Source organism: Cydia amplana, chromosome 18 (assembly GCF_948474715.1).
Source record: "Cydia amplana chromosome 18, ilCydAmpl1.1, whole genome shotgun sequence".
Classification (NCBI taxonomy): domain Eukaryota; kingdom Metazoa; phylum Arthropoda; class Insecta; order Lepidoptera; family Tortricidae; genus Cydia; species Cydia amplana.
In genome coordinates, this window is record NC_086086.1 from 9076686 (window position 1) to 9092153 (window position 15468).

The 15468-nt window shown below is 40.1% G+C and overlaps 1 long non-coding RNA gene across 1 annotated transcript; it reads left to right on the forward strand.

Annotated features, from left to right (window-relative positions):
• Positions 1-427: 427 nt before the first annotated feature.
• LOC134656653 (uncharacterized) lies at positions 428-15411 on the forward strand. Its single transcript, XR_010097525.1, has 2 exons — positions 428-764; positions 15247-15411. It is a non-coding gene; the product is annotated as an uncharacterized LOC134656653 (long non-coding RNA).
• The last annotated feature ends 57 nt before the right edge of the window (positions 15412-15468 follow it).

A 15468-nucleotide genomic window follows, 5' to 3' on the forward strand; every position in this document is an offset into this window, starting at 1 on the left:
TTGCACAACCAATTTAGCTAGGACGTAGAACCCTAAATGGCATAACAATCGCGGAGCGTGATGGTACCTTATAATTCATATCTAAAATTTCCACCAATCAGGTTATGCATGGTCTAAAACTGATTGGTGACAACTGGGGATAAATAAAATTAATACATTCCCATAACCAGTTGTAACAGCTGTGTGCTCCTGAGACTCCAAAAAAGAATTATTGTCTGGCTAGTCATTGTCTGGCGCGTTTTTTCAGAAGACCTAGTTTAATCGATTTTTCGTCCCCGAAAACCCCCACATAGCAAATTTCATCGAAATCGTTAGAGCCGTTTCCGAGATCCCCGAAATATATTTATATAAATAAATATATATACAATTGCTTACCTATACATAGGTATAAGATTATGTTTTATACATTTTGTCAGCCAGTATAAAGCTGCCCCATATAAGTCTGCGTGATGGTGCCCCTACCACGTAAGTGACACGTAATTAATTACAATCAGCCTATTATTACATTTTTATCTGGTACATCTCGCGCGTCCATCACAGGAAGTAGTTGTATTGTTTGTCAAAGGTTTCCGCCGCGGGATCATGCGATGGCTCGTATAAAGACGGAGCCAGGTGGACTGGACGCAATGAAGCAGTGACCAGTAAAGATGAAACACTCGTTTTGTTTGGCTGTCTTTGCCCTGTGCCTCTGCCTAGTGATGGAGTCAGCACTTGTCCGCGCTGCGCCCTCGTCTTCTGTGGATGCTCAGATGCCTTTGAAGCGAGTGAGTATCGTTTTAATTTCTTTTATCATTGCCACTCTATTTGCACACCGTAGTTATAAAATATAAATGTTATCATGATCTTTTTTATGTCACACTCATCTCACAGGTACTTGTTATCATCAATCATGCTCTACGATACGACGCTTTGTAAATCCGGAGTGGGAGCACCATACAGGGTGTCCCAGAACTACCACGTCACAGTGACACCGGAGGTAGGTCAACTCGAGAGGTACCTACCTAACCAGCCTAACATGATCTCAGTAGTAGTTGCATGGTTTTCGAGTTTTTACCAAAAAAAACTGAGAATTTTCATGGCAATTTCAATGTTTTGTACATGTTTTTTTTCGGTAACTTAACTCGTAAACCATGCAACTTTTGCTGAGGTCATGTTAGGCTGGTTAGGTTCCTCTTGAGTTGACCAACCTCCGGTGTCACTGTGACGTGGTGTTCTGGGGCATCCTGTATATAGGATTCCCACGCATCATCATTATTATGCTATATTCCCTTGGTGTGCATAATCTTCCTTCATTCTAGAATCTAGATGATTTCATTGTCCCCATAACAAGTCCCCACTCTAACCTTTTTTGAATACTACGTCGGTGGCAAACAAGCATACGGCCCGCCTGATGGTAAGCAGTCACCGTAGCCTATGGACGCCTGCAACTACGACTGAGGCGTTACATGCGCGATGCCGACCCTAACACTCCGCACCCTCGTTGAGCTCTCGCAACCTTACTCATCGGCAGGAACACAACTCTATGAGTACCTAGGGTCTCTGTTGTAAGGTGGAGGTACTTACTTCCCCTCTCCAGTTAGGCTCTGCTCTAGATTTGGAATTTAATCAACTGTGATGTGCCCTGCCCTAACACTACAACACCAAGCGAGATGACATTTACAGTGCTGGCCATACCTCTCTTTTGGACGTATAGACCGCGAGCCACGAACAGGTTTCCATGACCAATCGCCTCCCAGGCGATAACTCCTATAGTGGTTAACGGCTACGTATGATGAACCCTCGTGGACGTCAGCTGCCGCTCCGTTGGTGGGTTGAGGAATGGCAGCCACCGAAACACGTAAAAAAAAAAAATATTTTCAGTCATCGCCTCCCGTTTGATACTTTGCCAGATGATAGTTTAGATGCTATTGTTAATAAAACAACTCGTCAGCCGGTTGTATCGCGGTGGAAACACCGTCAGCTGGTCACATGAACATGTAAAAAAATTTTTTTTTTTCAGTCATCGCCTCCCGCTTGATACTTTGTCAGATGATAGTTTAGGTGCTATTGTTAATAAAAAACATCGTCAGCCGGTTGTATCGCGGTGGAATCACCGTCAGCTGGTCACATGAACATGTAAAAAAAAATTTTTTTTTTCAGTCATCGCCTCCCGCTTGATACTTTGTCAGATGATAGTTTAGGTGCTATTGTTAATAAAAAAAATCGTCAGCCGGTTGTATCGCGGTGGAATCACCGTCAGCTGGTCACATGAACATGTAAAAAAATTTTTTTTTTTCAGTCATCGCCTCCCGCTTGATACTTTGTCAGATGATAGTTTAGGTGCTATTGGTAATAAAAATAATCGTCAGCCGCTTGTATCGCGGTGGAATCACCGTCAGCTGGTCACATGAACATGTAAAAAAATTTTTTTTGTTCAGTCATCGCCTCCCGCTTGATACTTTGTCAGATGATAGTTTAGGTGCTATTGTTAATAAAAAAACTCGTCAGCCGGTTGTATCGCGGTGGAATCACCGTCAGCTGGTCACATGAGCATATCAAGCAAATAAATAAATAAATAAAATCTAATATATGTTCATGTGATCCAGATGTGTTTTTTAATTAACAATAGCACCAAAACTATCATCTGACAAAGTATCAAACGGGACGCGATGACTGAAACCAATTATTTAGGTCTCCGTGCCTTCGCTTGAACCACTTACGAGATAACACCCTTGTAACTCAGACTAGGGCTTGCGATATCCGCCCATTTTTCGTATCCGGATATTTGGAATATTTATTATTTTAGTATCCGGATATCCGGATAAAACGGATAATTCGAATACTTACTTTTTATTTCATAAAACCCAGATGAATTTAATAAAAAGTGTAATATAATACAATTTTATCTACATACATGTCATTAGTGCTCTATAATGCGTTCAGAAACCGTAGGAAATGACCAGCTTTATTACAACTAATTTTACTATGAGAACTTTCTTATCTGTGGTAGTAGGAAAATTTGTACTTTAATGTACATAATGTTATAGATTGTTGTAAGGTTATGAGTTTAAATTTGGAACAGCAGTCAATACTCAAGTGGGTCTCTATTCTAGTATCCATATAGGTATTAAAATAGTTATCGATACGAAACGTCAATTTAGTATGTTTTTTTATTATAAACCGCACGATATTTGATCTCGAGTGACATGAGATTAGGGACTTCATTCTTTTGTCTAGTAATTTAAGAAAACTACGGATGCGTGACATGCTTGAAAAATTTTTCATTCACCGCCATTTGATCTTTTAATTCGTTTTAAGTATGTGTTTAGATAAAGTAGTATGTGTTTAGATAACTGTACATAATTAGGAATTAAAACACTCGTGTGATCCTATTAAGAAACTCACTACCGTTCGTTTCTTAAACCCACACTCGTATTTTAATGCCTCTCATTATGTAGCAGTCACATAAACTACTATTACGTACACAAGGCTGCGTACCAGCAAGTATTAAGCTATTTATGGCGTTCTACCTTTTCGCCGATGATTTGAAGTTGATGTGCAAGTGCAAACATACAGCTGGTGTAACCGCGCGTGAAGTTAGGTTAGTTAAGTTAGTACCTACGAATTATTGTGTTGATTTGCCACGTAATGGCAAAATTAAATTATACTCTCCAAAAACTAAAAATGATTTTCGGCAAAGATTTCATACACAACCTTTAATTGCCTGACTAGATTAGATATGGTTTTTCGAACAGGTGATATAAACTATACCACTACATAGTATAAAACAAAGGCGCTTCCCGCTGTCTGTCTGTATGTATGCTTAGATCTTTAAAATTACGCAACGGATTTTGATGCGGTTTTTTTTAAATAGATAGAGTGATTCAAGAGGAGGGTTTATGTATAATTTGTTCCCCGTGCGAAGCCTGGGCGGGTCGCTAGTTAGTAATAATTTACTAGGTTATGGCGATACTTCAACCCTCAATTTAATATTGGCAGTCTGCGCTGCGAAATTCATTTCTTGATAGGGGTTTTGATAATATTTAGAGAATCGAATATCTTCTAAGTGTTAGACCAGTCTCTTCTTGTTGAGATTTTACATTGCATTTAAAGTCAATCAAGGTTTTCATTACAGATTTATTCAAATAGAAAATGCTAAAACCTTCTTTATCGTCTTCTAAACCCTACTGCATTTCGTTCGGCAGTTCAATATCAACCGAAGTCCTCCTCCGTTGGACTCGTTTTAGTTCTGTTCGCCCTTTGTTAATAACGTAAGTATTCGGACGCTAACAATAATAACAGCAAATCATGTTTGACAAGAACACGGTACAAAGTACGCTCAAAGTTACTTTTACGGAGCTAGGTCGATCTGCATAAGAATATCGACGAAGAGTCGGCAATCAAGGAGTAATGTTTCAATAAACAGTTTTTATAACGTAAAAATGTATACAAATAAATAAAATCAACCGAAAACGTGAATACTATTATAAATTTCAAAGTTTTTAAGATAGTTTTCTTAAAATTTGTAGTATTACTTAATCTAAATACGGATATTAAATTGGACGGATATCCGGATATCCGGATTGCAAGCCCTAACTCAGACATAATCAAGCGAATTCATCAACTAGTAGCGACATTTATCGCGCCACTCAAGTAATAATACCGCCCGGTTGCCAGCACTCGGCTGCTTTCACCTCGGTACCATATAAGCCGGCAAGGCCCTTAGCGGTGGTTCAAGCTTCGGCAGGAACCTAAATATCCGTTTTTTACCCTTCGGGGGAAAACTGTTCTATTTAGGTCTCCGTGCCTTCGCTTGAACCACTTATACGTGTTTAAACCTCTGCCGGCGCGGGCCCGGGCGTACTGTGACTGTTAATATTTATGCAAAAATCACATAATGAGAATATGGGCCTGAAATTTATTCCGTATTGCCATAATAAAGGATTGTTTGCGTCAACCTTTTAAGTAGATTTTCATCATATGGATTTACCGATAGATGAGACAATTCTTAGCACTGACTTGCCACATAAGTTAAACATTGCCACTATAAAACTACTTGAATTTTTATATAAAACAAAACGGTTTGACTATTACTTGAATGACTTTTCCTTAAATGATTATTAAAGACATAATCTTATATAAACCTGAATGTACTATCTTACGCAAATAAATAAATTATGAATTTAGTACGTGTAGGTTGTACACATTTTTGTGTAACCACTATCTGAGTAGTAGTTCTGATGCTTGTAAAATAAACCTCATAAGTGAATTTTACATCAAACCCGTTCAGAATACCTCTGATGCTTTCTTTACAACAACCCACTTGGTGATAAAAAGGTGTTGTTGTATTATGTAATGATATTATTTTAAGAAAATAATTATAATAAAATACTACTTGTCTGTTACTTAACCACAAATAATAGCACTGCCGGCCCATCGAAAAACCTGTTTTAAATTTGTAACTAATAGGAAAAGCTTGGGTCCTCTTTTAACATATTTTCTATAAATTTAATGTAAATTGGTAACTTGTATCATACTCATACTCATACTAATACTTTATTAGTAATAGGTGATTACATGTCAACTTACATAGCTAGTACAAATAATAGGGATGTAACGATACATGATTTTGCCGATACGATACCGATACCGATATTTAAAGTAAATAATCGGCGATACCGATACCGATATCGATAGCCTGGTAGTTAGTTAATAAATCAAATAAAATTCAATGTTAATAATTCAATGTTAATAATTTATTGTTAAATGAGAAAAAGACTAAATGTATTAAGTTTGTCACTAGTAGTAACGTTAGGCATGTGCAAACAAGTGTCATTGTGAAGGATGAGGAATTGGAATTAGTTGATAGTACAGTTTTTCTTGGTATAACTTTAGATTCTAAACTCCAGTGGGGTCCCCATATTGCTACTCTTTCGAATAGACTGAGTTCTGCAGCTTTTGCAGTGAGCAAAATCCGTCAGTTAACTGATGTGAAAACAGCTCGATTAGTATATTTTAGTTACTTCCATAGCATTATGGCATATGGTATTTTACTGTAGGGTGGTGCTTCAGAGATAAATACCATTTTTGTTCTGCAGAAGAGGGCTATTCGAGCAATATACAAAATGAACCATAGAGACTCACTTAGAGATAAATTTAAGGAAATTGACATAATGACAGTGCACTGTCAATACATTTATGAGAATATTCTGTATGTACATAAAAAGATTGTAAATTTTAGAAAAAATTGTGAAATTCATAATATTAATACTAGAAATAAACATAAGCTCGCAGTGCCCTTCACTCGGCTCCATAAAATTAAAAAACCATTCATGGGTAATTGTGTGAGATTTTATAATAAACTTCCAAACCATATTACTGAATTATCTATTAATAAATTTAAGAATGATGTAAAGCGTAAACTTATTTCTAAAGCGTATTATTTATACCACACAAGACTACATGAATGATAAAACAACGTGGGATTAATTTTTATTCGAAATGATTATTTATTTATTAGGTATATTTGATTAACGATGAGGAAATTGATATTCCGAATATTCCGATGTTTGTACTTCTTTTGTGTTTTTTATTTATTTATTTGACATTTAGATTTTATTCTAGAAACATTCTAGACTAGTATTTTTTATACAATTTTTTTTTCATGTTTGGCGATCCTTTTGTGAAATTCTTAAATTTGTGTTAAGTTAGATTTGTATAATAATCCAATATTATTATGGAATAATAACATCAGTAAATTGCTCTGATAATGATGATGAATCGTAACATACTTATAAATTATCTTAAGCTAAGATAATTTATAAGTATGTTACGATTCATAAGTGCTTGTTGCTAGGCCTACATGAATAAAGTATATTTTGACTATTGACTATTGAAATAAATTAATAATTATATCCTTTATATGCATAAAACATACTTATGTTCAATAGACATTTGATTTTAAGAAGTGTGAAAAATAAAAACAAAGAAAAATATATTCCTATTAGCAAAATAGCACGATTATAGCAGCTTCACTGTTACGTTGAGTAAGTAATCTATCGTAGTAAAACTTACGTAAGTTTTGACACATCAAGTTAAAATTGAGGTGAAGAATATTCTTGCCCAATAAAATACCTTACTGTGGGTTGTTTACATTTTGTTATGATATCAGGTGTATTTAAATCGGCGATGCCGATATATCGGCCTGCCGATTATATCGGCCGATATATCGTATCGGTATCGGTATCGTTACATCCCTTTGTCAAATAACATAATAAAAACAAAAATTACAAAGTATTCTAAATATTAAAGTTGATTCGCTAGTTTCGCTACTTGCGTAGTTTTATATTTTCATTCATTTACGTTAATATTTCGCAGTCACAAATTCTTCTATATTATAGAACGACCGCTCAACAAGCCAAGTTTTAAGTTTGTTCTTAAAGAGTAACAAACTAGGTGCGTCTGTTATTATTGCTGGCAGGTTATTATACACGGAGGGGCCCATGACGTGTATAGTTTTTGCTCTCTTTGCTAAGCTACGGGGCACCGCTGCTAGTTTTTGTCCGTATCGTGTAATCCGGTCGCTATTGTCGGCCCGTCTGGGGTATTTATCTCAATTCTCTCGCGTGTATAAGGCTGTTTGCAGTATCAATAGACCCGGCAACGTGATAATAGGTCAGATGTAATGTAATATGTTTTTTTAATGTGGACAAATACCCAAATATTGACATTATTTAGATTTAGACATTAATAGTTATTGACTAGGTATACTAGCTTTATTTGTACATAGCCCATTACATAAGGACAACATATTCCGTAAATGTGTAAGAAATTATGTACATGATGTGTTTATTTGCGAAAATAATTTAATATTATTTCGAATCGAGCACTCCTCTGCCTAAAAGTAGCGTCAGAAGTGAAGAAGACAATACACTTAACGATTTAATGTATACGTTATTAACTAGTAACAATTCTCAGCTACCTAGTAATAGTTTCAACTGAGCCGATACTACATCCTATAGAGGTACCTTAAGTCAACGCACAGTATCATAGATATAAAGATACACCAAGTCAATAACTATTATTGTCTAAATATTGACAATATTTGGGTATTTGTCCACATTAAAAAACATATTACATTACATCTGACCAATTATACATCTTACCATTTACATTAAATTGATAGAATACGTTAAACCAGAGGACCCAAGCTTTTCCTATTAGTAACAAATTTAAAATAGTTTTTTGGATGAGCCGACAGTGCTATTATTTGTGTTTAAGCAATAGACAAGTAGTTATTTATTAATATTTTTTTTGTGAAATAATATCATTACATAATACAACAATAGTACATTATTGTCGAGGATCGGAAGTAGCTACTTGCTGGCTGAGGAATCGTTTTGAAATTGAATCCGAAGCCAGCAAGTAGCCTTCCAGCCGAGTCGTATATAGTGCTTTTCTCAAAAATGGTGCAACAAATAGAAATATTTTACACAGCAACGTTCTAATTTTCACAGAAAAAATTAAAACCATTAAAAAGATTTGCTTGTCGCCTTTAAAAAAAAACGATGTGTATTTTTCTGCTGAAAATACGCCAACCTATTTTAGACACCTAAATAGTCGCGGTACCAACATTAAGCCTGTAACAGACTATCGCACCGCACCGCGACCTTGGAGCGTCGCACCCATAAGTGAGAGCGAGAAAGAGATAGGTATCTGTTTCTCGCTCTCACTTATGAGTGCGACGCTCCAAGGTCACGGTGCGGTGCGATAGTCTGTTACAGGCTTTATAATAATAAGTGCTGATCATCTGTTTGGCTGTTTAAGGGACCTATGCCTTCATTTGATATGGCCATTTAAAGTTTTAAAAAGTTTGGTACTCGTTAAATAATGGAATTTGTTTGCAACATTGCAGTCCCGAAATCGAGACTGCAATGTTTTTAACTTTTTAATTTTTTTGATGACCATAAACTACGCACTTCGCGACCTATTTTTTAACCGGCAACGTCGACTTTGCTGTCCATTTTTGAGAAAAACCTTTTTATCACCTAGTGGGTTGTTGTATCATCAGAGGTAGTCTGAATGGGTATGATGTAAAATTCACTTGATGAGGTTTACTTTACAAGCATCAGAACTTCTACTTCAGATAGTGGTTACACAAAAATGTGTACAACCTACACGTACCTACTTATAATTCATAATGAATTTATTTGCGTAAGATAGTACATGCAGGTTCATATAAGATTATGACTTTAATAATCATTTAAGGAAAGGTCAATCAACTATAAGTCAAACCGTTGTTTTATATAAAAATTTAAGTACTTTTACAGTCGCAATATTTATCTTCTGTGGCAAGTCAGTGCTAAGAATAACCTCATATATCGATAATTCTAAATGATGAAAATCTACTTAAAGGTTGACGCAATCAATCCTTTATTTATTATGTCAATACGGAATAAATTTCAGGCCCATATTCTCATTATGTGATTTTTGCATAAATATTAACAGTCACAGTACGCCCCGGCCAGCGCCGCCAGAGGTTTAAACACGTCTCATAAGTGGTTCAAGCGAAGGCACGAAGACCTAAATAGAACCGTTTTTTTTTTTTTTTTTTTAATTAGAAATAGGTAAGCATTTGACCACAATCTCACCTGATGGTAAGTGCCGATGCAGTCTAGGATGGAACATGCTTACCTAAAAGATGTCTATTCACTCTCGATTTAAAAAGATCCAAGTTATAGTGGATTGGGAATAGATTTGCAGGAAGTGAATTCCACTCCTTAGCCGTTCGCATGATAAAGCTGGATGCATAGCGTTTGGTACGAACCAGTGGCAGAGCAACAACGTAGGGGTGAAACGCAAGTCCGCGTCTAGTCCCACGGTGGCAGAACGGGGATGGGGGGATTAGATTATGTAATCCCATCGCACACTCCCCGAAATGTATCCTGTAGAATACCGATAAACAAGCTACCTTTCTACGGTGTTCAAGGCTCTGCAGTCTAGCCTCAACCAATCCCGCATCTCCAATAAGCTTCCTAGCGCGCTTGTCTATGGAATCTAAGGCGGCTAGCTGATACTTGGCGGATCCATCCCAAAGGTGGCTGCAGTACTCCATACACGACCGGACTTGAGCTACATAAAGCTGAAGGAGCTGCCCCGGTGTGAAGTACCGCTTGACCTTAGAGAGGACGCCCAGTCGTCTAGCTGCAGATTTGGCCAGAGATTCAATGTACGCCCCAAAGCTCAGGTTAGACGAAATATTCGTGCCAAGTAGCTGAAGATGGTTGGATATGTACGGATACATCCCGGAAAGTCGGAGTCAGTTCGAAAGGACTCCGTTTCGCAGAGAACAGACACGCCTGCGTTTTGGTAGCGTTGAATTTGACCAGGTTTGTGTCGCCCCAATCGGACACTGCCTTAAGTCTCAAATTCAGACGGTCTACCATAGCTCGTCGACAAGACTGGACCTCCTCTTTTTTGGCCCGAGGATTGGAGAGATATCTGTCCACGACAGTGCTATCATCGGCATACCCAAAAGTATCTGAGACTAGCATGTCGTTGATATGTAGCAGAAATAAGGTCGCGGACAGAACAGAGCCCTGAGGAACGCCAGCATTAATAGTCCATTGGTCAGATGTGTAGCCATCTAACACCACCCGAATGGAACGTTCGCTCAGGAAATTCTCAATCCACTTGCACAGGCCAACTGGTATCCCATATGCTGGAAGCTTGCTCACCAAACTTGCGTGCCAGACCAGGTCGAATGCTTTAGAGACATCGAGAGATACTGCAAGGGCTTCACCGTGCCTCTCAATTGCCTCGCTCCAAAGATGAGTGGCATGTATCAGAAGATCTCCAGTCGAACGACCCCCGCGGAAGCCGTACTGAGAGTCGCTGAGTAAATCGTTATCCTCTAGGTACGATAGGAGCCGCTTATTCAGTACACACTCCATAATCTTGCAGAGTATGGAGGTGACTGAGATTGGACGGTAATTGGCGGGGTCTGAACGACTACCTTTTTTGGGCACAGGTTGCACGTTTGCAAGCTTCCAACACGAGGGTACTACGCCAGTTTCAAGCGACAGGCGGTACAGGCGTGTTAGGATTGGGGACAACTCGGCTGCACAGTTTCGCAAGACAATAGCAGGGATTCCGTCGGGACCGCTGGCTTTATGCACGTCTAACGTTCGCAGTATTTTAAGAACTTCCTTTTGATGTATGCGAACATCACTCATGGAGCTATTCATTTGAGGAAGCACGGGTGGAAATTTACCGGCTGAGTCAAGACGTGAATTCCCAGCAAAAAGAGAAGCGAACAGGTCAGCCTTCTCTCTGGCTGTGTGTGCCAGCGCTCCGTCAGGTTTAACCAGGGGCGGCAGTGACGAGCGGCAAAAGTTTCCTTCGACCGCTTTCGCTAGGGACCAGAACGCTTTACTTCCCGGAGGGTGCGAGGCTAGTTTGGTCCCAATACGACGGACATGGTCAAACCTGGCCTTGCGAAACTGCTTCTTACAGGACTTGGCGGCTTTATTGAACCTCTTCTTCAGGTCACGTGTGTTCGGAGCCCTGCGTGTACGAGCGTCAGCCCACTCCCGGTAAGCCGACTGCTTAAACGCCTCAGCACGATCACAGTCAGCGTTATACCACGGGCGAGCTTTATAGCCGGTCGAAACAACATAAAAGGGAATAAAATATTCCATACCCTGCCGAATGACATCGGCTATTTCGGTAGCGCAGGTCGACGAACAATCCGAAGAGAAGCAGGTGGAGCGCCAAGGATACGATGCAAAGAAATGCCGCATCTCATCCCAGTCTGCTAACTTGTATCGCCACACCCGTCTTTCACCGCTAGGGCCCTGATCGGGTGGGGAATAAACGGATACAGCTTTCACCAGACAGTGGTCGGAAGTTCCTAGTGGAGCATCCACCACTACAGAGTCTGGGTTGGTGGTTAGCAGAAGGTCCAAACAATTGGCTGTGTGTGACTCAACATCAGGCACCCTAGTGGCGCAGCGAACAAGTTGTGAGAGGTCTAGAGAAAGTGCAAATTTATGAGCCTCTCGTCCAGCGTGGTCAGTCATTTGATACGGGAATAGCCACTCTTGGTGATGCGCGTTAAAATCCCCAACGATTGCTAGCTCTGCTGTAGGGTACCTTTGGCGAGCCTCATCAGCAGCCTCACTAAGGTAATTAAACAGCCTTGTTGTCTCTGAGTCCCCATTATGCGATCGGTAGACACAGGCGTAGAGAATTTGAGTTACACCGGTATCGATCCAAGCCCACAAGACAGAAAATCTGGATTCTTCAAGATTTTTGAGACGCTTAAGGCAGATGTCATCTCGAGCATACACACACACTCCTGCACGTGAAAGGAACCTGTGCTCCAGAGTGTAACCTGGGTAGTTGAGGTATGACGAGTCGACTGGACACCTGATTTGCGTTTCCGTGAGGAACAGCAGGTGCGGTTTGTCAGTCTCTAGGTGGTGGTGGACTGCATCGATATTGGAGTGCAGACCTCGAATATTAGAGAGATGCACTTTAAATGGGAGGGAGTGCAACCGCTGTTGAACTCTACTTTTCTTTCTTTTGTTTTGCATGTTTGTTAGGGGGATAAGGAAGAAGAGCGAATAGACGAGGGAATGCAAGTTGAGCGAGGCAACTCAGCCGTATAACTTAAACACAAGCTCGTGCGTGCCACATTTAGAGAAATCTAGGTCGGAGACTGCGGGGACGCCCGAACCCCCCTGAAATGGCCACCTGGCCCTCCCATCCGGTCGCCAACCGGCAAGGTGGAGCCGTTTCAGGATTTTTCGCTAGTTGGCGGGGCAGCCTTTCACGGGTGGCTCTCCCGCTACTTGGGCCCCCTACTACCTGCGGTCGGCCAGCGGTGCACCGTGCTTCGGATCCCGCTACCCTCCAGAACCAGACGCTCGGTGTGGCACGCACCGGTAGTGCCGCTGTAGTTAGACCAGAAACTACTGCTCGGACACATCACCTCAACAGCTATCAACAGACTTCATGACGGAACACGGTGAACCATTATGGCGCCAGCAACGGCATAAGCCTACCACCGGTAAGATTGTCACTCGATTAGCACCACCCGGGGGTCACTTGTAGGGATTCGTATACATTATGGGTAAACTCCTACGGAAGTGAGCGACACAACCCCCATAAGGGTAAAAAACGGATATTTAGGTTCCTGCTGACGCTTGAACCACCGCTAAGGGCCTTGCCGGCTTATATGGTACTGAAGAGAAAGCAGCCGAGCGCTGGCAATCTCGTAAGTGGTTCAAGCGAAGGCACGGAAACCTAAATAATTGGTTTTAGTCATCGCGTCCCGTTTGATACTTTGTCAGATGATAGTTTAGGTGCTATTGTTAATAAAAAACATCGTCAGCCGGTTGTATCGCGGTGGAATCACCGTCAGCTGGTCATATGAACATATATTAGATTTTATTTATTTATGTGCTTGATATGTTCATGTGACCAGCTGACGGTGATTCCACCGCGATACAACCGGCTGACGATGTTTTTTATTAACAATAGCACCTAAACTATCATCTGACAAAGTATCAAGCGGGAGGCGATGACTGAAAAAATATATTTTTTTTACATGTTCATGTGACCAGCTGACGGTGATTCCACCGCGATACAACCGGCTGACGATCTCTTTTATTAACAATAGCACCTAAACTATCATCCGACAAAGTATCAAGCGGGAGGCGATGACTGAAAAAAAAAATTTTTTTTACATGTTCATGTGACCAGCTGACGGTGATTCCACCGCGATACAACCGGCTGACGATTCTTTTTATTAATAATAGCACCTAAACTATCATCTGACAAAGTATCAAGCGGGAGGCGATGACTGAAAAAATATTTTTTTTTTACATGTTCATGTGACCAGCTGACGGTGATTCCACCGCGATACAACCGGCTGACGATTTGTTTTATTAACAATAGCACCTAAACTATCATCTGACAAAGTATCAAGTGGGAGGCGATGACTGAAAAAAAAATTTTTTTTTACATGTTCATGTGACCAGCTGACGGTGATTCCACCGCGATACAACCGGCTGACGATTCTTTTTATTAATAATAGCACCTAAACTATCATCTGGCAAAGTATCAAAAGGGAGTCGATGACTGAAACCAATTATTTTAAATTTTAGATTGTATTTATTTATTTGCTTTATAAATTCATGTGACCAGCTGACGGTGATTCCACCGCGATACAACCGGCTGACGATTTTTTTTATTAACAATATCACCTAAACTATCATCTGACAAAGTATCAAGCGGGAGGCGATGACTGAAAAAATATTTTTTTTTTACATGTTCATGTGACCAGCTGACGGTGATTCCACCGCGATACAACCGGCTGACGATTTGTTTTATTAACAATAGCACCTAAACTATCATCTGACAAAATATCAAGCGGGAGGCGATGACTGAAAAAAAAAATTTTTTTTACATGTTCATGTGACCAGCTGACGGTGATTCCACCGCGATACAACCGGCTGACGAGTTTTTTTATTAACAATAGCACCTAAACTATCATCTGACAAAGTATCAAGCGGGAGGCGATGACTGAAAAAAAAAATTTTTTTTACATGTTCATGTGTACAGCTGACGGTGATTCCACCGCGATACAACCGGCTGACGATTGTTTTTATTAACAATAGCACCTAAACTTTCATCTGACTAAGTATCAAACGGGAGGCGATGACTGAAAAAAAATTTTTTTTTTACGTGTTTCGGTGGCTGCCATTCCTCAACCCACCAACGTAGCGGCAGCTGACGTCCACGAGGGTTCATCATATATGGCCGTTAACCAGTATACGAGTTTTCACCCGGGAGGCGATGACTGACGAAATTTGCGCCTGGCTCGTGGACCAGTAGTTTAAGGACATACTAGTCCAGTATTAACCTGGTGTGGATGGGATATAATATGGTATTCACTCACAACCTACACTCTGCCCTTAACATAATATATGTATGTACATATATTGTAATATACTCTGCCCTCTGGCAAATCAGCTTATTCAGTAGAAAATTTGAAAAATGTAAGCGCGAAGGATCGATATAATAATACGTACGAATTTTAAATTTCACCCCTTTTTCTACTGACAAAGTTGGGTTGCCAGACCCAGAGTGTCTGACTATGTGAATGCTATCCTCTCTATCCAGTGAGTTCCTCGTAGTTGTTTAAATATTTTGTGTTTAGATAAACGTACCTACATAATCTAATATAACACATTTGAACAGGTCGCTCGACAAATGCCGCCACCGCCGCCACCTCCAGAGATGCCTAGTGGTATGCCGGGTATGTTAGAACCCTCTATTTTGTTCCAAAACATCGCTGGTATATCAGGCGCTACCACGCGTAACAGAAGAGAGGCGAAAGGCGGCGGTGCCATGCCTACAAGAAAAGGCTAGATGTGGATGTTTAATTACACGATTTGACGTCACGACGACCATGCGCATGTA